General features: G+C 44.1%; 1 pseudogene; it reads left to right on the top strand.

Moving 5' to 3' along the window:
• Positions 1-21,906, top strand: part of LOC123191651 (nuclear transcription factor Y subunit B-1-like) — a 47,362-nt pseudogene extending 25,456 nt beyond the window's left edge.
• Positions 21,907-22,201: the final 295 nt, after the last annotated feature.

Below are 22,201 nucleotides of genomic sequence, written 5' to 3' on the forward strand. Positions count from 1 at the left end.
TGGACAAACGGAGTGTCACTAGTATGCCTCTACTCGACTAGCTCATTGAATCAAAGATGGTTCAGTTTCCTAGCCATAGACATGACTTGTCATTTGGTTAACGGGATCACATCATTAGAGAATGATGTGATTGACTTGACCCATTCCGTTAGCTTACCATTCGATCGTTTAGTATATTGCTATTGCTTTCTTCATGACTTATACATGTTCCTATGACTATGAGATTATGCAACTCCTGAATACCAGAGGAACACTTTGTGTGCTACCAAACGTCACAACGTAACTGCGTGATTATAAAGGTGCTCTATAGGTGTCTCTGATGGTACTTGTTGAGTTGGCATAGATCAAGATTAGGATTTGTCACTCCGATTGTCGGAGAGGTATCTCTGGGCCCTCTCGGTAATGCACATCACTTTAAGCCTTGCAAGCAATGAAACTATTGAGTTAGTTGTAGGATGATGTATTATGGAATGAGTAAAGAGACTTGTCGGTAACTAGATTGAACTAGGTATTGAGATACCGACGATCGAATCTCGGGCAAGTAACATACTGATGACAAAGGGAACAACGTATGTTGTTATGAGGTTTGACCGATAAAGATCTTCGTAGAATATGTAGGAGCCAATATGAGCATCCAGGTTCCGCTATTGGTTATTGACCGGAGACGAGTCTCGGTCATGTCTACATAGTTCTCGAACCCGTAGGGTTCGCATGCTTAACATTCGGTGACGATCGGTGATATGAGTTTATGTGTTTTGATGTACCGAAGGTAGTTCGCAGTGCCTGATGAGATCGGGGACATGACGAGGAGTCTCGAAATGGCCGGGACGTAGAGATCGGTATATTGGACGACTATATTCGGACATCAAAAAGGTTCTGAGTGATTCGGGTATTTGTCGGAGTACCGGAGAGTTATGGGAATTCGCTGGGGAGTATATGGGCCTTATTAGGCTTTAGGGGAAAGAGAGAGGGGAGGTTGCGCCCCTCCCAAGGCTTAGTCCAAATTGGACTAGGGGGAGGGGTGGCGCCCCCTCCTTCCTTCTCTTCTCTTTTCCCTTTCCTTCTCTCCTACTCCAACTACATGGAAGGGGGGAATCTTACTCCCGATGGGAGTAGGACTCCCGAGGGCTCCATAGTAGAGGGCTGGCCCTCCCCCTCGTCCAGTCCTTTATATATTTATATACGGGGGAGGGGGTACCTCATGAACACACAAGTTGATTGTTCCAAGCCGTGTGCGGTGCCCCCCTCCACCATATGCCACCTCGGTCATATCGTATCAGTGCTTAGGAGAAGCCTTGCGTCGGTAGCATCATCATCACCGTCATCACGCCGTCGTGCTGACGGAACTCTCCCTCGAATCTCTGCTGGATCAGAGTTCGTGGGACGTCATCGAGATGAACGTGTGCTGAACTCGGAGGTGTCGTACATTCGGTACTTGGATTGGTCGGATCGTGAAGACGTACGACTACATCAACCGCGTTCTCATAACGCTTCCGCTTACGGTCTATGAGGGTACGTGGACGACAATCTCCCCTCTCATTGCTATGCATCACCATGATCATGCGTGTGCGTGGGAATTTTTTTGAAATTACTATGTTCCCTAACAGTGGCATCCGAGCCAGGTCTATGCGTAGATGTTATATGCATGAGTAGAACATAAAGGAGTTGTGGGCATGGGTATATACATATTGCTTGCCGTCACTAGTGGATTTCTTGATTCAACGGCATTGTTGGATGAAGCAGCCCATACCGACATTATGTGTACGCTTACGCGAGACTGGTTCTACGGACGTGCTTTGCACACAGGTGGCTAGTGGGTGTCTGTTTCTCCAACTTTAGTTGAATCGGATTCAATGAATAGGGTTCTTTTGGAAGATCAAAAAGAATCACTCTACCACATTGTGGTTTTTGATGCGTAGGTAAGAACGGTTCTTGCTCGGCCCGTAGCAGCCACGTAAAACATGCAACAACAAAGTAGAGGACGTCTAACTTGTGTTTGCAGGGCAAGTTGCGATGTGATATGGTCAAGACGTGATGAGATATAAGTTGTTGTATGAGATGATCATGTTTTTATTGAAGTTATTATCGGCAACTGGCAGAAGCCTTATGGTTGTCTCTTTATTGCATAAGATGCAAGCGCCTAATAATTGCTTTACATTATCGCTATGTGAAAGCAATAGTTGCAAGAGCAATAGTTGGCGAGACGACCATGTGATGACACGTTGATACAGATCAAGATGATGGAGATTATGGTGTCATGCCAGTGACGATAGAGATCATGACGGTACTTTGGTGATGGAGATCAAAGGCGCAAGATGATCATGGCCATATCATGTCACATATTTTGATTGCATGTGATGTTTATCCTTTGTGCATCTTATTTTGCTTAGATCGGCGGTAGCATTATAAGATGAGCTCTCACTAAATTTCAAGGTATAAGTGTTCTCCCTGAGTATGCAACGTTGTGACAGTTCATCGTGCCGAGACACCACGTGATGATTGGGTGTGATAAGCTCTACGTTCACATACAACGGGTGCAAGCCAGTTTTGCACACGCAGAATACTCGAGTTAAACTTGACGAGCCTAGCATATGCAGTTATGGCCTCAGAACAGTGCAGACCGAAAGGTCGAGTGTGAATCATATAGTAGATATGATCAACATAGTGATGTTCACCATTGAAAACTACTCCATCTCTCGTGATGATCGGACATGGTTTAGTTGATTTGGATCACTTGATCATTTAGATGACTAGAGGGATGCCTATCTAAGTGGGAGTTCTTAAGTAATATGATTAATTGAACTTTAATTTATCATGAACTTAGTGATGATAGTATTTGCATATCTATGTTGTAGATCAATTGCTTGCGATGTAGCTCCCCGTTTATTTTTGATATGTTCCTAGAGAAAAATAAGTTGAAAGATGTTAGCAATGATGTGTACTAGCTCCGTGATCTGAGGGTTATCCTCATTGATGCACGAAAGTATTATGTCCTTGATGCACCGCTAGGTGACGGACCTATTGCAGGAGCAGATACAGACGTTATGAATGTTTGACAAAGCTCGGTATGATGACTACTTGATAGTTTAGTGCACCATGCTTTACGACTTAGAACTGGGACGTCAAAAACATTTTGAACGCCACGGAGCATATAAGATGTTCCAAGAGCTAAAATTGGTATTTCAGACTCATGCCCGACTAAAGAGATATGAGACCTCTGAGAATTACTTTGCCTACAAGATGGAGGAGAATAGCTCAACCAGTGAGCATGTGCTCAGATTGTCTGAGTACTACAATCACTTGAATCAAGTGGGAGTTAATCTTTCAGATAAGATAGTGATTGACAGAGTTCTCTAGTCATTATCACCAAGTTACTAGAACTTTGTGATGAACTATAATATGCAAGGGATAACGGAAACAATTCCCAAGCTCTTCGCGATGCTGAAATCGACGAAGGTAGAAATCAAGAAAAGCGTCAAGTGTTGATGGTTGACCAGACCACTAGTTTCAATTAAAACGGCAAGAGAAAGAAAGGTAACTCCAAGAATAATGGCAAGCAAGTTGCCACTCCCATGAAGAAGCCCAAAGCTAAACCCAAGCCTGAAACTGAGTGCTTCTACTGCAAATGAAATAGTCACTGGAAGTGGAACTGCCCTAGATACTTGGCGGATAAGAATGATGGCAAAGTGAACAAAGGTATATTTTATATAAATTTTATTGATGTGTACTTTACTAGTGTTTATAGCAAACCCCTCGGTATTTGATAATGGTTCAGTTGCTAAAAGTAGTAAATCGAAACGGGAGTTGCAAAATAAAGAAAGACTAGTTGTGGGCGAGGTGATGATGTGTGTTGGAAGTAATTCCAAGGTTGATAAGATCACCATCGCACACTCCCTTTACCTTCGGGATTAGTGTTGAACCTAAAATAAATGTTATTTGATGTTTGCGTAAAGCATAATATGATTGGATCATGTTTATTGCAATACGATTATTCATTTAAGTCAAGGATAATTGTTATTCTGTTTACATGAATCAAACCTTCTTAGGTCATACACCCAAGTTGAATGGTTCATTGAATTTCGATCATACTGATACACATATTTATAATAATGAATCCAAAAGATGCAAAGTTAATAATGATAGCGCAACTTATTTCTGGCACTACAGTTTAGGTCATATTGGTGTAAAGCGCATGAAGAAACTCCACGCTGATGGGCTTTTGGAATCACTTGATTATGAATCACTTGATGCTTGCGAACCATGCCTCATGGGCAAGATGACTAAGACTCCGTTCTCCAGAACAATGGAGCGAGGAACTGACTTATTGGAAATAATACATACTGATGTATGGGGTCCAATGAGTGTTGAGGCTCGCGGCGGGTATCGTTATTTTCCGACCTTCATAGTTGATTTGAGAAGATATGGGTATATCTACTTGATGAAACATAAGTCTGAAACATTTGAAAAGTTCAAAGAATTTCAGAGTGAAGTGGAAAATCATCATAACAAGAAAATAATGTTTATACGATCTGATCGCGGAGTCGAATATTTGAGTTACGAGTTTGTTCTTCACCTAAAACAATCTGGAATAGTTTCACAAATTCATGCCAGCTGGAACATCACAATATAATGGTGTGTCCGAACGTCATAACCGTACTTTATTGGATATAGTGCAACCTATGATGTCTCTTATAGATTTACCGCTATCGTTTTGGGGTTATGCATTAGAGACAGCTGCATTCATGTTAAATAGGGCACCATCTAAACCCGTTGAGATGACACCGTATGAACTATGGTTTGGCAAGAAACAAAAGCTGTCATTTCTTATAGTTTGGGGTTGCGATGCTTATGTGAAAAAGTTTCAAACTCATAAGCTCGAACCCAAATCGGAGTAGTGCATCTTCATAGGATACCAAAAAGACACTGTTGGGTACACCTTCTATCACAGATCCGAAGGCAAGATATTTGGTTGCTAAGAATGGATCCTTTCTAGAGAAGAAGTTTCTCTCGAAAGAAGTGTGTGGGAGGAATGTAGAACTTGATAAGGTAATTGTACATTCTCGCGGATTGGAAAGTAGCTCATCACAGAATTTAGTTCTAGTGATATCTACACCAATTAGTGTGGAAGATAATGATGATGATCATGAAACTTCGGATCAAGTTACTACCGAACCTCGTAGGACAACCAAAGTATGGTCCGCACTAGAGTGGTATGGTAATCCTTTCTGGAAGTCATGTTACTAGACCATGACGAACTACAGACTATGAGGAAGTGATGATGAGCCCAGATTCCGTGAAATGGCTTGAGGCCATGAAATCTGAGATGGGATCCATGTATGAGAACAAAGTATGGACTTTGATTGACTTGCCCGTTGATCAGTGAGTCATTGAGAATAAATGGATCTTCAAGAGGAAGATGGACACTGATAGTAGTGTTACTATCTACAAGCTTGAAATGTCGCAAAATGTTTTCGACAAATTCAAGGTGTTGACTACGATGAGATTTTATCACTCGTATCGATGCTTAAAAGTCTATCCGAATCATGTTAGCTGTTACCGCATTTTATGAGATCTGGCAAATGGATGTGAAAACTGCATTCCTTAATGGATTTCTCAAAGAAGAGTTGTATATGATGCAACCAGAAGGTATTGTCGATCCTAAAGGTGCTAACAAAGTGAGACAGCTCTAGCGATCCATCTATGGACGAGTGCAAGCATCTCAGACTTGGAATATATACTTTGATAAAGTGATCAAAGCATATGGTTTTATACAGACTTGTGGTGAATCCGGTATTTACAAGAAAGTGAGTGGGAGCACTACATCATTTCTGATAAGTATATACATATTGTTGAGATGAAATAATGTAAAATCTTCGGGAAATCATAAAGGAGTGTTTGAAAGGAGTTTTTCAAAGAAAGACCTCGGTGAAGCTACTTACATATTGAGAATCAAGATCTATAGAGATAGATCAAGACGATTGATATATTTTCAATGAGTACATACCTCGACAAGATTATGAAGTAGTTCAAAATGGAACAGTCAAACAAGGATTTCTTGCTAGTGTTGCAAGGTGTGAAGTTGAGTAAAGACTCAAAACCCGACCACGGCAGAAAATAGAAAGAGAATGAAAAGTCATTCCCTATGCCTCAGTCATAGGTTATATAAAGTATGCCATGCTGTGTACCAAACCTATTGTGTACCTCACCATAAGTTTGGCAAGAGGGTACAATAGTGATCCAGGAATGGATCACTAGGCAGCGGTCAAAAAAATCCTTAGTGGATAAGGAAATATTTCTCGGTCATGGAGGTGACAAAGAGTTCGTCGTAAAGAGTTCCGTCGATGCAAGCTTTGACACCGATCTGGATGACTCTAAGTCTTGATCTAGATACATATTGAAAGTGGGAGCAACTAGCTAGAGTAGCTTCGTGCAAAGTATTGTAGACATAGAAAATTTGCAAAATATATACGGCTCTGAATGTGGCATACCCGTTGACTAAATTTCTCTCACAAGGAAAACATGATCACTCTTTGGGTGTTAATCACATAGTGATGTGAACTTGATTATTGACTCTAGTAAACCCTTTGGGTATTAGTCACATAGAGATGTGAACTAATCACATAAAGATGTGAACTAATCACATAAAGATGTGAACTATTGGTGTTAAATCACATGACGATGTGAACTAGATTATTGACTCTACTACAAGTGGGAGACTAGAGGAAATATGCCCTAGAGGCAATAATAAAGTTGTTATTTATATTTCCTTATATCATGATAATTTTTTTATTCATGCTAGAATTGTATTAACCGGAAAATTAGTACATGTGTGAATATATGGACAAACAGAGTGTCACTAGTATGCCTCTACTTGACTAGCTCGTTCAATCAAAGATGCTTAAGTTTCCTAGCCATAAACATGACTTGTCATTTGATTAATGAGCTCACATCATTAGAGAATGATGTGATTGACTTAACCCATTCCGTTAGCTTAGCATTCGATCGTTTAGTATATTGCTATTGCTTTCTTCGTGACTTATACATGTTCCTATGACTATGAGATTATGCAACTCCTGAATACCAGAGGAACACTTTGTGTGCTACCAAACGTCACAACGTAATTGGGTGATTATAAAGGTGCTCTACAGGTGTCTCCAATGGTACTTGTTGAGTTGGCATAGATCAAGATTAGGATTTGTCACTCTGATTGTCGGAGAGGTATCTCTGGGCCCTCTCGGTAATGCACATCACTTTAAGCCTTGCAAGCAATGCAACTAATGAGTTAGTTGCGGGATGATGTATCACGGAATGAGTAAAGAGATTTGCCGGTAACGAGATTGAACTAGGTATTAGACGATCGAATCTTGGGCAAGTATCATACCGATGACAAATGGAACAATGTATGTTGTTATGCGGTTTGACCGAAAAAGATCTTTGTACAATATGTAGGAGCCAATATTAGTTATTGACCGGAGACGAGTCTCCGTCATGTCTACATAGTTCTCGAACCCGTAGGGTCCACACCCTTAATGTTCGGTGACGATTGGTAATATGAGTTTATGTGTTTTGATGTACCGAAGGTAGTTCGGAGTCCCTGATGAGATCGGGGACATGACGAGGAGTCTCAAAATGGTTGAGACATAGAGATAGATATATTGTACGACTATATTCGGACTCGAAAAGGTTCTGAGTGATTCGGGTATTTTTCGGAGTACCGGAGAGTTACGGGAATTCGTCGGGGAGTATATGGGCCTTATTGGGCTTTAGGGGAAAGAGAGAGGGGAGGCTGCACGCCTTCCCAAGGCTTAGTCCGAATTGGACTATGGGGATGGGCGATGCCCCCTCCTTCCTTCTCTTCTCTTTTCCCTTTCCTTCTCTCCTACTCCTACAACATGTAAGGGGGGAACCCTACTCCCGGTGGGAGTAGGACTCCCCAGGGCGCGCCATAGTAGAGGGCCGTCCCTCCCCCTCCTCCACTCCTTTATATACGGGGGATGGGGCACATCATGAACAAACAAGTTGATTGTTCCAAGCCGTGTGCGGTGCCCCCTCCACCATATTCCACCTCGGTCATATCATAGCAGTGCTTAGGCGAAGCCCTACGTCGGTAGCATCATCATCACCATCATCACACCGTCGTGCTGACGGAACTCTCCCTCGAAGCTCCGCTAGATCGGAGTTCGTGGGAAGTCACCGAGCTGAATGTGTGCTGAAGTCGAAGGTGCCGTACATTCGGTACTTGGATCGGTCGGATCGTGAAGACGTACGACTACATCAACCTATTTCTCATAACGCTTCCACTTACGGTCTACGAGGGTACGTGGACGACACTCTCCCCTCTTGTTGCTAAGCATCACCATGATCTTGCGTGTGCGTAGGTATTTTTTTTTGAAATTACTATGTTCCCTAACAATTTGTTTGTGTGTTGCATCTTGCCATGTCATCATGTGCATTGCATCCTCATGTTTTCAAAACTTGCATCCGGTCACTTTCTCCGTTGTCCATTTTGGAATCCGGCACTCTCCCACGCACCCGCCGCACCTCCCAGATCTTGTTTCGTGAGAGGAAGAAAAACGTCCTCGGAATGGGCCAAGATTTGAAGAGTGGCCTTGGTATATCACCGGTAGACCGCTTGCCAAGTTTCCTTCCATTTGGAGGTCATTTGATGCCCCAACGGTTAACCACATTAACCACCGGACCCCCTTCTCTTTGTAGCCCAACACCCCTCCTCAGCAGCCTACTAGCCCATCGAAACCCCCTCCATGTTCTTCACCATTGGATCGCGATCATGTGGGTGAAAACCAAACCTCAATAGCCCTCTACTAGCTCTCTCTACCTATAAAAAGGCATATCCCCTCCAATTTCGGGCGAAACCCTAGCCTCCTCCTTCCTCCACGCCGTCGGACACATCCGCCACCGGCCGGACGCATCCAACAGATGCCCTCGACCAATTAGGAGCTGCCACGTCACCATCGCCAAGCCTCCTCCAACGTGCCTCGCCGGGGCCCCGCTACACCGCCGCCTCCCCCACGCCGCCAGCGCCTCCCACACCACCGCTCGCTCGTCGTCGTCCACCACCTCCCGAACGTGTGGCGATGTCCATCGCCGCCCGCGTGCTCGCCGCCACCCGCGTCAGCCGCCGCCGCCCTGCACCTGCCGCGGTCTTGCCCTGCTGCGCCGCCGCCACCTTGCATCGCGTGCCACCCGCCGCTCCTCGCCGTCGTCGTCGCCCGACCCTATCCGGCCATCTCCGGTCACCCCCCGCCTCCACTGGCCACCTCCGGCCGCCCCATGCCTCGCCGAAGTCACCTCCGCCCTCGCGGGAGCTCACCTGGACGAGATCCACCGGTCCCTCACCCGGATCTCGTCATCCCCGCACCTCCCCGTCCAGTTTTCCTGTGAGGTTGATTTCGTCAAAGTCCTTGATCTGTGACATTATGTGTCCGTCTTCCTCATATCATAACTTTGTGCATGTGGCTCCGTTTTGCGTGTATGATATGCCAAAGTGTTCATCTTTGAATGCTCTACATGCTAGTTTCTCTTGTGTGCATGTTACTGTTGGTATTGATGCCTTAATCATCGTTGCATAAGTGCTAAATGATATAATATGCTGGGAGTTGTCGTAACTTGCTGATTTGTCTTTTTCATAGCATTTTGTGTGCTTATCATTTGAGCATCATGTACACATGTTTTAGGAGCATATTCATGCCATATTTATAGTGGTGCAATCCATGTATTTTTATGTGCCCTGTGGTGACTAGCACTAGCATGCAAAGTAGGTTACTTGTTGTTGCTGATTTTAGTGACTTGATGATTTCTGCTACATTATCTTGCCATGTTAACTTGTTGCTACAAGTGAATTCATGCATAATCTGGAGATGCTTAGTAAGCATGTTTTGAAGATCTTGTTATGCTCTATCCATCCATTCCGTTGTTTGTAATTATGACCTGCTGTAGCTTGTCATTCCCATGTTGTAAATTTGCTAAATATTGTTTTTGTCAGCCTGTTACCAGTAAGTTTAGTTTTTCCATGTGAATAGTTAATGTTCTCTGCATCCTATGGTCATGTCCTTGACATGAATAGTTGCACAAATATGTTGTTGTTGGTTATATTCATATGCCATGAAATGCTTTCTGGTGAGTTGCACAAGCTCGCAAACATGCCTACTTGTCGCTGTCCTTCCATGTTCAGTTTACTACAATCTATTATCATTTGGAATCTTGCCCTGATGTTTTGAGCATGTTCTAGTGATTTCTAGTAGTAGCTCAGTGTTCATCTTTTGTAGTTCTCTACCTGTACATGCTTGACATGCCCTTTGATGCCATCAAATCTTCTTGTATCATATACCTTTGTTGTCTCGAAGTATGCATCATGAATCTGTTTTTAGCCTTACTCTATTTTTCACAAAGTCTGAGAATCTATTATGACTTGCAATCTTGTCTTGATGAATGCCATTGAACTAGAGGTTATATGGAGATGCTTAGTAACCATGTTTTGCCATGTTTAACCTATAATTTAATGCCATGATTTTTCTTGTTAAGTCCTCGCAATGTAGCATCATTGGTTCATGCCTCCAACATGTCAACATGTTATTTCTGCTCACATGTATGCCATTTTTTCACTAAGTCATAATATGTGTTATAAAGTTGCCTTTTTCTTTGCTCATATTGGTTTAATCTTGATGCTTATGAACCTGACCCTTGATCATAATTGAAGCATGTAATATGTACTTTAAGTGCATATCAAGTTTGTGTCCATATGTTTCCAGTAGCATGTTGTCCTTGATTGCAAAGTGCTTACTTGCTGTTTTGGGCAGATTGTGTCTGAAACTTGTATTGAGTGTATGTATTGAGTGTACATGAAACTTGCTCAGTTTTGCATGTAGTGTTAGCGTGCCATGTTGCATCCATGTTTTGGAGTGTTTGTGATTGTGTTTTGCTTGTATTTGCATCAATCCATGTTTAACTCGTTTTGCTCATATCTTCTTGGCCGTAGCTCCGAATTAAGCGAACTTTATATGTAACTTGGCTAGAAAACCACGTAGATAATCTTGGTGCACTTTAACTTGATGTTTAATAACTTCAACATAATGTTTTCCTCAGATCTGGACCAATTTCGAAATTTGTATATGTGGAGTTTCTGGAAGTGTTATATGTTGATTTCGGCCTCATTTAAACTTGCTTTGTGTGTTGTTCTTGTATGCATCCTCTCTTGCCGTGAGTACCATCATGTAGCCTTGTCATGCATCATACTTGGATGAGCATCATGTCATGTTTATGTGTTGTGTGTTTACCATGTGGTTTGCTCCTTTCCGTTTGTGCTCCTTCTAAATAGTTCCTGTTTTGTTGCGATTGTGAGGATTCGTTCATCTACGTGGGTTCATCTACTTCATGGACTCGTTCTTCTTCCTAGAAGGATTTCAGGCAAGATGACTTTCACCTTGTATCTCTCTACTATCTTTGTTATGCTAGTTGTCTCGATGCTATCGCTATGTCGCGCTACCTACCACTTGTTTATCAAGCCTCCCAAATTGCCATGATAGCTTCTAACGTTTTCACCCTTCCAAGCAAACCGTTGTTTGGCTATGTTACCGCTCTGCTCAGCCCCTCTTATAGCCGTGATCATCTTGCCTGCACAGTTGTCAGAGTAGACTGGATCCTCAAAAGCAAACTCAATGGGCTCCTCGTTAGCGAACTCGTCTCCCGGCTCTACCCAAACAAGACAAACAAGCAACAAGGATACAATCAACCACGTGCAAGAACAAGCAATATGATGAAATGATGATATGCTATGCGGCATGCGATGCGGGATGCAAAATGCAAGATATGACAGGAAATGCATGAACCTGGCCTCAACTTGGAAAACCAAGGGTGCCACTGGAAAGATGGGATGAAATCGCTTGAAAACGATATAAACAACGCCAGAATCGGAGTTACGGTTTGGAAATGGCAAGCGTTTCAAAAATGACACCGGTCTGCGATTTACAACAAGTAGGCATCTAAATGCAACGAAATGAACATGCTACAACCACCAAACATGACAACAAAATACATGGCATGGATGCCCACAAGATGCTTAACAAAAGACTAGCACTGAGCCATGGACAATTCATCCATTATGCGGTTCAAACAAGCACAGCAATAACGCAAATGCAAAACAGATTCCAGACTTAGTGAAATTAACACTTGTCTGAAATTTCAGATCATGAAGCCCTCTTTGGAGCAACAAAACAACATGCTACAGGACCTGAACATGACAAATAAAGACATGGCATGGAGCTACTCAACAAACTTAACAAAAGTCCCTTAGTGAGCTGGGGCCAAAAGGGTTCACAAAATATACTAACGGGCACACGAACATAGCTAAAACACAATCAGTTTTCAGACTTGGTGAAAACTGAGATATGCTGAAATATAACTCACGAAGGCATGTTTACGAGCTCGATGCACTCACTACAGTTCAAGTCATGGCAAGGCAAGCATATACCCATAAAGAAGGCACAAAATACAAGCTAGACATGGCAAGAACAAAGGCATAGCCTGCATGGATCAACTACAATAGCATCAGCAAAATCGCAAACTAGTTGACGATCTGCCCAGATTCACAACGAAGCAAAAGTAGAGCTCGATTGACTCAAGCTTGGTTTCTCCATAATTTCAAACAAAGACATGGATGGATAGAGCATAACATGATTAACAAAACTCCTTTACTGATCATCCTCAAAAGAGGCACGGATCACTAGGAAACAAGCTGAACATATGGCATCATGAACTAAATAATCCCAGACTTAGTGAAAACTACTAAGTCCCTGAAAACAGATTTACCGGGTGCCTCACTTTGCAAGCTTGCACAAGTCACCACACAATCCTAAAAATGCATGGGTTGCACATCTGGAAATATAACAAGATGCTTAACAAAACATATGAAGGACTCACAGGCATATCATGCACACAATAATCATGGCAAAAATGACAAAAGTCTAAGATGAACTAGCAGATCTGACAATTAACTCACGAAGGCCTCTTCTAACCACATTTCGGGCATCAAGATGAACTCAAATGAAAATGATGCAATGGAATGAAATGGTTTACTCGTCGAGATGAACATTTTGATATACTATATGCATGAATCGGAGCTACGGGTGCAAAGTTATGGAGCCTCGGACAGAGCAACTTGAACTGAAAATTTAAAGACTTAGAGAAAAAAAACAACCCCAGATCTAGGGTTGCACAGAAACCGAGGCGCAGCGCTGCACTGTTCACGGAGGTCGCCGGAGATGACGGAGACGACGGCGGCCGGAGCGGGACGAACGGCGGCGAGGTCTCCCGGGCCCGGTGGGTTGGAGAGGCGGCGGGGACGGCGCGGCCGGCCGCGGTGTGGGGCGGCGATGCGGTCCGAGCTCGCCGGCGCGGCGAGGCGGCGGCGGTGCGGCGAGCTCCGGCTCGGCTCGGGGCGGAGCGGTGGCCTGGCGGCGGGGACTTCGGGCTCGCGGGGGCCCGGATCGGGCCTCCCGGGCCAGCGGCGGTGGTAGGTGGCGGATGCCACATGGCGCAGCGGGATAGGGCGGCGGCAGTGTGTCCGGCCGGGTCGGACAATGTCCGGCCAGCGCGAGGGGATTTAGGGTTTCGGAGAGGGAGAGAGATCCGAAAAACGGGGGGGTGTCTATTTATAGGCATAAGTGGAGCTAGGAGAGTCCAAATGAGGTGCGGTTTTCGGCCACGCGATCGTGATCGAACGCTCTAGGACATGGAGCAGAGTTTGGTGGGTTTTGGGGCAAATTGGAGGGGTGTTGGGATGCACACACACGAGGCCTTTTCGGTCCCTCGGTTAACCGTTGGAGTATCAAACGAAGTCCAAATGGTACGAAACTTGACAGGCGGTCTACCGGTAGTAAACCAAGGCCGCTTGGCAAGTCCTGAAATGTCTAATCCCCACACATGAAAGAAAGCTAGAAATGACCACCGGAGGAGAACGAAGCGCCGGAATGCAAAACGGACAAAGGGGAAAATGCTCTAATGCAAGAGATGAACACGTATGCAAATGCAATGCACATGATGACATCATATGAGATGCATGACAAAGAAAACAACACACGGAGACAGAGACCCGAACCCGAGGAAATAAAATAACTTAACGCCGGAAACGGAAAGAGTTGGAGTACAAATAGGGAAAGTTACATCCGGGGTGTTACAACACTCCACCACTACGAAAGGATCTCGTCCCGAGATCTAGGACTGAAAGAACTCCAGGTACTCAGAACGGAGGTGATCCTCGTGTTCCCAGGTAGCTTCACGGTCGGAATGGTGTGACCACTTGACTTTGAGAAATTTGATTGACTTATTGCGAGTCTTGCGTTCAGTCTCTTCAAGAATAGCAACTGGGTGCTCACGATAAGAGAGATCTTCTTGGAGCTCAATGTCCTCGAAGTTGACGGTGCGGTCAGGAGTCTTGAAGCACTTCCGAAGTTGAGAGACATGGAACACGTCATGAACATTTGCAAAGTTTGAAGGAAGCTCGAGTTGATAGGCGAGGTCGCCTCTCTTGCTGACAATCTTGAAAGGTCCCACGTATCTAGGGGCAAGCTTCCCTTTGATACCGAAGCGACGAGTACCTTTCATAGGAGAGACACGGAGGTAAACATGATCTCTGATCTCGAAAGCCAAATCACGGTGCTTACTATCATAGTAGCTCTTCTGGCGGGATTGGGCTGCTTTGAGGTTATCACGAATGACTTTGCACATTTCTTCTGCCTCTATGATTAAGTCATTATCCAAAAGCTGACATTCACCGATTTCAGACCAGTTGAGAGGGGTACGGCACTTCCTGCCATACAGAATTTCAAATGGGGCCTTGCCCGAACTTGCTTGAAAACTATTGTTGTAGGAGAATTCAGCATAAGGAAGACAATCCTCCCACTTCATGCCGAAGGAGATCACACAAGCCCTGAGCATATCTTCAAGAATCTGGTTGACACGCTCGACTTGACCGCTTGTTTGAGGATGGAAAGCTGTGCTGAAGCGGATGTTGGTGCCCATGGCCTTCTGGAAAGAATCCCAAAACTTCGAGGTAAAGATGCTGCCACGGTCTGAAGAGATCACTTGAGGAATACCGTGCAGAGAGACAATTCGAGAGGTATAGAGTTCCGCCAATTGAGCTGAAGTGATCGACTCTTTGATAGGCAGAAAGTGAGCCACTTTGGTGAGTTTGTCGATGACAATGAATATAGCATCATTGCCACGCTTGGACTTTGGAAACCCAGTCACAAAGTCCATCTCAATGTGGTTAAACTTCCATTCTGGAATGGCAAGAGGTTGGAGGAGACCAGCTGGCCTTTGGTATTCTGCCTTCACTCTTCTGCAGACATCACATTCATTCACGAATTGAGCGATCTCGCGCTTCATTCGAGTCCACCAATAAACTTGCTTAAGGTCCTGATATATCTTCGTGCTCCCAGGGTGGATGGAGAGGAGAGAATTGTGAGCCTCGTTCATGATCACTTTACGGAGGTCACCTTTGGGCACAACAATACGATCCTCGAAGAAGAGAGTTTCCTTGTCATCAAGGCGGTACCACTTGTACTTGGACTGACTCTTGGCAATCCCAATCTTCACCTTTTTCACCATAGCATCAAGAAGCTGGGCTTGGCGAATCTGGTCTTCTAAGGTAGGAGAAACTAGAAGGTTGGCGAGGAAACCTTGAGGAACAACTTGCAGGTTAAGTTTGCGGAAAGCTTCACAAAGCTCGGGTTGATAGGGCTTAAGAATCAGACTGTTGCAGTAAGCCTTTCTGCTCAATGCGTCAGCAATCACATTGGCGTTGCCTGGAGTATACTCGATACTCGGATTATACTCTTGAATCATTTAGACCCATCGAGTTTGCCTGAGGTTGAGATTAGGCTGAGTGAAGATGTACTTGAGACTCTTGTGATGAGTGAAAATGTCCACTTTTCTTCCCAATAGAAGATGTCTCCAGGTCAAGAGAGCATGCACAACTGCCGCCAACTCGAGATCATGAGTGGGGTAGTTCTTCTCATTAGGCTTCAACTGGCGAGATGTATAAGCAACAACTTTCTTCTCTTGCATCAATACTGTGCCAAGACCTTGGAGAGACGCATCACAAAAGACCTCGTACGGCTTGGATTCATCAGGCGGAGTCAGAACTGGAGCAGTGATCAACTTCTCTTTCAAAGTGTTGAAAGAAATATCACACTCCGGAGACCAAACGTACTTGACGTGCTTCTGAAGAAGATTAGAGAGAGGCTTCGTGATCTTAGAAAAGTTTTCAACGAATCTTCGGCAATAGCTTGCGAGACCGAGAAAACTGTGGAGTTGCTTCACGTTCTGAGGAGGTTCCCAATTCACAATTGCAGACACCTTCTCAGGATTCACGGCAATGCCCTTGGCAGAGATGATATGACCAAGATAAAGAACCTCATTGAGCCAAAATTCACACTTGGAGAACTTGGCGTAGAACTGATGTTCTCTGAGCTTATCAAGAACCAAACGCAAGTGCTTGGCATGATCTTCCTTGTTCTTGGAGAAAACCAGAATGTCGTCGAGATAGACCAAAACGAAGTCATTGGTGAAGGCGTTGAAGATGAAGTTCATCATGCGAGAGAACGTCGGAGGAGCGTTGGCGAGGCCAAAAGACATGACAGTGTATTCATATGAACCAAAGCTTGTTCTGAATGCTGTCTTGGGAATATCTTCTTCAAGAATGTGAATCTGGTGATAACCCATACGGAGATCAAGCTTGGAGAATACTTGGGCACCTTTGAGTTGTTCGAACAGCTCATTGATGTTGGGAAGTGGGTATTTGTTCTTGATGGTCTTCTTGTTCACTGGACGGTAATCAACACAAAGTCGGTCCGTTCCATCCTTCTTCTTCACAAAAAGAACACCACAACCCCACGGAGAAGAACTAGGCTGGATGAGATCCATTCTTTCTTGCTCATCGAGTTGCTTCTTCAGCTCCTTCAACTCTTCAGGTCCGAGCTTGTAAGGACATTTGCATACAGGTTCCGTGCCAGGCTCGAGTTCAATAATGAATTCAACTGGCCGGTGCGGAGGCATTCCTGGGAGCTCTTCTGGAAAGACGTATTGATATTCGCAAATGACTGGAATTTAAGAGATGGCATCCAATTCACCCTTCTCATTGAGAGAAAACAGACGAATGGTATCATCACGAGCGGCAAAGACAATTACATCCTCAGACGAATGAGTCAATTGAATCTGCCTGGCTGCACAATCAAGCTGAGCCTTGTGCTTAGAAAGCCAATCCATTCCGAGAATAAGATCAATATCCGAGTCACCAAGAACATTTGGAGAGGACAAGAACTTATAGTCACCCAAAGTGATAGTAACATCCGGAACGCATACTCGAGATGTCATCCGGAACTTATAGTCACCCAAAGTGATAGTGACTAGGCGCCACCTCATCAGTTTTGCCTATGTTTCATGTCCACGTGGCAGTTTTTGCCCTAGGTTGTGAAGCAACCTATATTTTTGTCATTCCCAAAATTCCCAAAAAAATCTCATAAATTATTTGGGTCATATATTCATCAAATATGTAAAAATCCTTCCTTGGCTAGTTCAAAACTAATTCAACAATATTCATTTTCCTATTCTGTTCACGACAGCACTTTATGAAGGAAGTGCTATTTATATATTCTTGATTGCCCTTGGAATTTTTGGGCACTCTTTCCTATCCAAATCATTACCGCATGACAAAAATCAGCTCCACTTGCCTAGCAAATCTTCCTCGGCAAATTTTCAAAGTTTTTGTCCACCTAGAAGCATGTGAAGGAAGTACCTTTTTTATATATCGAAATGACATGAAATTTATACAGTTCCTTCATATGCCCAAATTATCACCCTCCTCCAAATTGCAGCTCAGTCAAATCATCTATGTGAGCCCAGGTTCAATTTATATTTTATGGCCAAATTGGCATGTTGCAAAGCAAGTGTTATCTAGACCCCTCCTATTACCCTCAAACTTTTCGGGCACTCTTCCATACCCAAATCATTGCCACATGATAATATTCAGCTCAATTTTCCTAGTAAATCTTTCTCAGGAAATTTTCAAAGTTTCTACCTCGAGAGAGGCTTTGTGAAGTAAGTACTAGCTAGGCTTACCCAAATGATCTGAAAATTTACCAGTGCATGACCATACCTATGTAACTTACCTACACCAATTTTTAGATCATTTCATTCATCCAATCTCTCTCACTAGTTTTCCCAAGTTTCTGTCCATAGAAGAGAATTGTGAAGGAAGTACCACTTTGGCATTTCCAAATAGTATCCATTTTCTGCAGTGGTTTCCTATGCCCAAATAACCATCCTCCACCTAATGCCAGCTCAATCTGTTCATTATTTTGAGCCGAGCTTCAACATTCATAGTTATGTCCAGTGTGGTAGTTCGCAAAGCAAGTACCACCTAGGCTCCTCCTTTTGAGCTGAAAATTTGTGCAGACGGTCTTCTTAGTAACTGATCATCCTCAGCCAAAACTCACTCCCATTAGCCATGTACATTTCCCGTACCGCTAATCAAACACTTGGCTGTTAATTCATGTTTGAGCATCGATCGGTCTCCTCGTGAGAATCTTATGTTGTAATTTTCTTCCTAGCACCAACCTAGGGAGTGACCAACCCACTAGACATGCCTAGGGCTCCCAGAACGCATGGCAATTCCACGGTCACGCGGTGACCACGCGGCGGGCATGCGAGTTTACGCGATCTAGAGTTGGGGCCCTCAGCCACTGCCCAAACCTCTACGTATCGCCACCAAACCATGTATTTATGATTAAATAGGTCCTTATGTAAATAGAAATGATTTTTGGAAAAAATAAATAGCAAACTATGAGGCAGCTGCAGTTCAAATTTGACCCGCTTCCTGCTGAATCGGTGGCAATTTGTCTTTTTCACGAGAGGTGGATCAAAAAATTTTTACACCCAACCATTTTGTTAATTGTGCATTAAATATGGCCTAGTATTTTATAAAAATGATTTGGTCCAATTTTGCAACAATTATTTGGTAGTTCCTTCACAAAAAAACCTCCTTTTGTGCACTCAAAAAATGGAAATGGTTTTTTCGTCCAACGAAAATGAAAACTTCCTTAGGCAACATTGTTTGCCATTCCAATATGCACCCTTGTGCACAATATGAGATCATTTGAGCAAACTACACCATGAATGTGGCCATAAGATTGATCATTTGGCTTGAAAGCCATTGATCTCCACACGTGATAGCTCGTTTCCGAGAACACTTTTTTAAAATAATTGTTGTATTACAAGTTTGTTATTTTTCCTGGGAACTTGGCCACATATAATGACACAATGCGAAGGTTTCCCAATTTTTTGATTTTTTTTTGAATTTTTTATGCCCGTTTCGAAATGCGGTGAAAACGGCGGGAATGACCGTTCCTAGCTAGTGGTTGAATCTTGGAATTTTTTGGTGTTTCTCTGATTAAATAGATACTAGCTTATGTACCTAGAAATGATTTTTGGAAAAAATAAATAGCAAACTACAAGGCAGCTACAGTTCAAATTTGACCCGCTTCTAACTAAATCGGCGGAAATTTGTCTTTTTCACGGGAGGTGGATCAAAACTTTTTACACCCAACCATTTGGTCAATTGTACATTAAATATGACCTAGTATTTTAGAAAAATGATTTGGTCTAATTTTGCAAAAATTATTTCGTAGGTTCTTCACAAAAAAACATCATTTGGGGCACTCAAAAAATGGAAAATGACTTTTTCGTCCAAAGAAAATGAAAATTTCCTTAGGCAACATTGTTTGCCATTCCAATATGCACCCTTGTGCATAATATGAGATCATTTGAACAAACTAGGCAATGAATGTGGCCATAATATTGATCATCTAGCTTGAAAGCCATTGATCTCCATAGATGGTAGCTCGTTTCTGAGAACACTTTTTTAAAAGAATTGCCGTATTACAATTTTATTATTTTTCCTGGTAACTTGGTCACATATGATGACACAATGCGAAGGTTTTCCAATTTTTTGATTTTTTTTGAATTTTTATGCCCGTTTCAAAATGCGGTCAAAACGGCGGGAATGACCGTTCCTAGCTAGTGGTTGAATCTTGGATTTTTTTGGTGTTTCTATGAGTAAATAGATACTTTTGTACCTAGAAATGTTTTTTGTAAAAAATAAATAGCAAACTATGAGGCAGCCGCAGTTCCAATTTGACCCGCTTCCAGCTAAATCGGCGAAAATTTGTCTTTTTCATCAGAGGTGTATGAAAACTTTTTACACCCAATAATTTGGTCAATTGTGCATTAAATATGGCCTAGTATTTCAAAAAAATGATTTGGTCCAATTTTGCAACAAATATATTATAGGTCCTTTACAAAAAAAACTCAGTTTGGACACTCAAAAAATGATTAAAAATAGGTAGAAAGATCAGAAATGCATACAAATTGGTGCTCATCCATAAAATGTGGTCTAACTTGAGTGAAAATTTGTATAATGCCCTTTTGAAAAATATTTTTGATAGTTGCTTCACAAAATAGCTCTATCTTTAGTACTTGGAAATTATTTTAAATCACATATTCTCGAACCAATCAGAACACTTCTCACGGATCATCACACTCTATGTGATCTGAACCGTCCACACTAGGCGAATCCAACGTCTCTCGCTCACCTCTCAGCAGGCCAACCCAAACCATAACTCCACTCCTCTCCCCTCTATCCCCCGATTCAGATCCACTCGTAGCCGCCACCTACCTACCTCCCCCAATTCAGATCCCGCCGCCCACGCCCGCGCGCCACCACACTCCGCTGCCCGTGCCGCTCTTCCTCCGCCCGCTGACCCCACGCCGTCCCTGATGCCTCACTCGCCGCGCTCGTCCCGCCCTAACTCCACTCCCACTCCAGCAGCCGCTGCCCCCTTCTCCCTCCCACCCACGCCCCGCGCCCACGCCCCCAACCCCACCCCTTCTCCTTCCCTCAGATCTCGATCTACCGCCGCCCCCAACCCCACCGCCACTGCCACCATCGACGACCCTCGCCGTAGATGAGGTTGAGGCCGACCCAAGATCGAGCCCATGCCCAGAGCCGCCCCCAAGATTCGCAGGCAACCCCACGCCAATCAGGACCTCGATCTGGATCGAGCAGGTGCTCTCCACCAACAGGGCTTGGGCAGTCGAGCCAATCGTAGCGGATTCGGCCCTCAGCTCCTCCGGTGGCCAGAAAGGCGTCGCGGAGGCTTGCGAAGCACGGGGACGTCGCTCGCCGCCCTCACCGCACCTCCATTCCCCTCCACCACCTTCCCTCCCTCCCTCTACACGGCCGTCTATAAAAGGTACGCCTCCCTCTCCCCTCACCTCTCTCCCTGCACTTCCGGAAGTCGGGGTCTAGGGTTTGGTGCGCCGGTGTGCTGATGGATCTGGCGGGGTTGCTGGTGTGCTGCAGGAGGGCGGCCGGATGTCGGACGCGGCGGCGAGCCTGCCGGGCGGCGGCTTCGGCGGCATCAGGGAGCAGGACAGGTTCCTGCCCATCGCCAACATCAGCAGCATCATGAAGAAGGCCATCCTGGCCAACGGCAAGATCGCCAAGGACGCCAAGGAGACCGTGCGGGAGTGCATCTCGGAGTTCATTGCTTCATCGCCAGCGAGTGAGTGGCTCTGTTGACTGTTGCCGCTCTGTTTTGCCTCCCCGAATCAAGTGTGGTCTGGTGTTGACCTGTCGCTGTTTTGTCTTGTCTGTATTGTAGGGCGAGTGACAAGTGCTAGAGGGAGAAGTGCAAGACCATCAACATCGACGACCTGCTCTGGGCGATGGCCACGCTAGGCTTTCAGGAGTACATTGAGCCCCTCAAGGTTTATCTGTAGAATTACAGAGAGGTGCATGCCCATTTAGCCATGTGGGATTTTTTTATCTGAACTAATTGGGGATGGATTAGTGCTTTGAGAGTTAGGTAGGTCCATGATAGTTTAATATGTTGCTGTTGTAGCCTAAAAAGCTCTGTTTGGCACTTTTGTTAGTCCTAGTTGGCAAATTTAAACACTCATGTTCAGCTTGGTGACTGATGAGACCCCACACTGCCTGGCACCAATCATCTTATTGTCCTTAGAACAAGTGTTGATTTATCCCTCCAATTACTACTGTCATTGATCTTCAATTCATTTCTGTACTGTTAACTCAAATAACTGAATGATTTGAAGCACTAAGAATTGT

Source organism: Triticum aestivum, chromosome 2A, assembly GCF_018294505.1.
Source record: "Triticum aestivum cultivar Chinese Spring chromosome 2A, IWGSC CS RefSeq v2.1, whole genome shotgun sequence".
NCBI classification, from domain to species: domain Eukaryota; kingdom Viridiplantae; phylum Streptophyta; class Magnoliopsida; order Poales; family Poaceae; genus Triticum; species Triticum aestivum.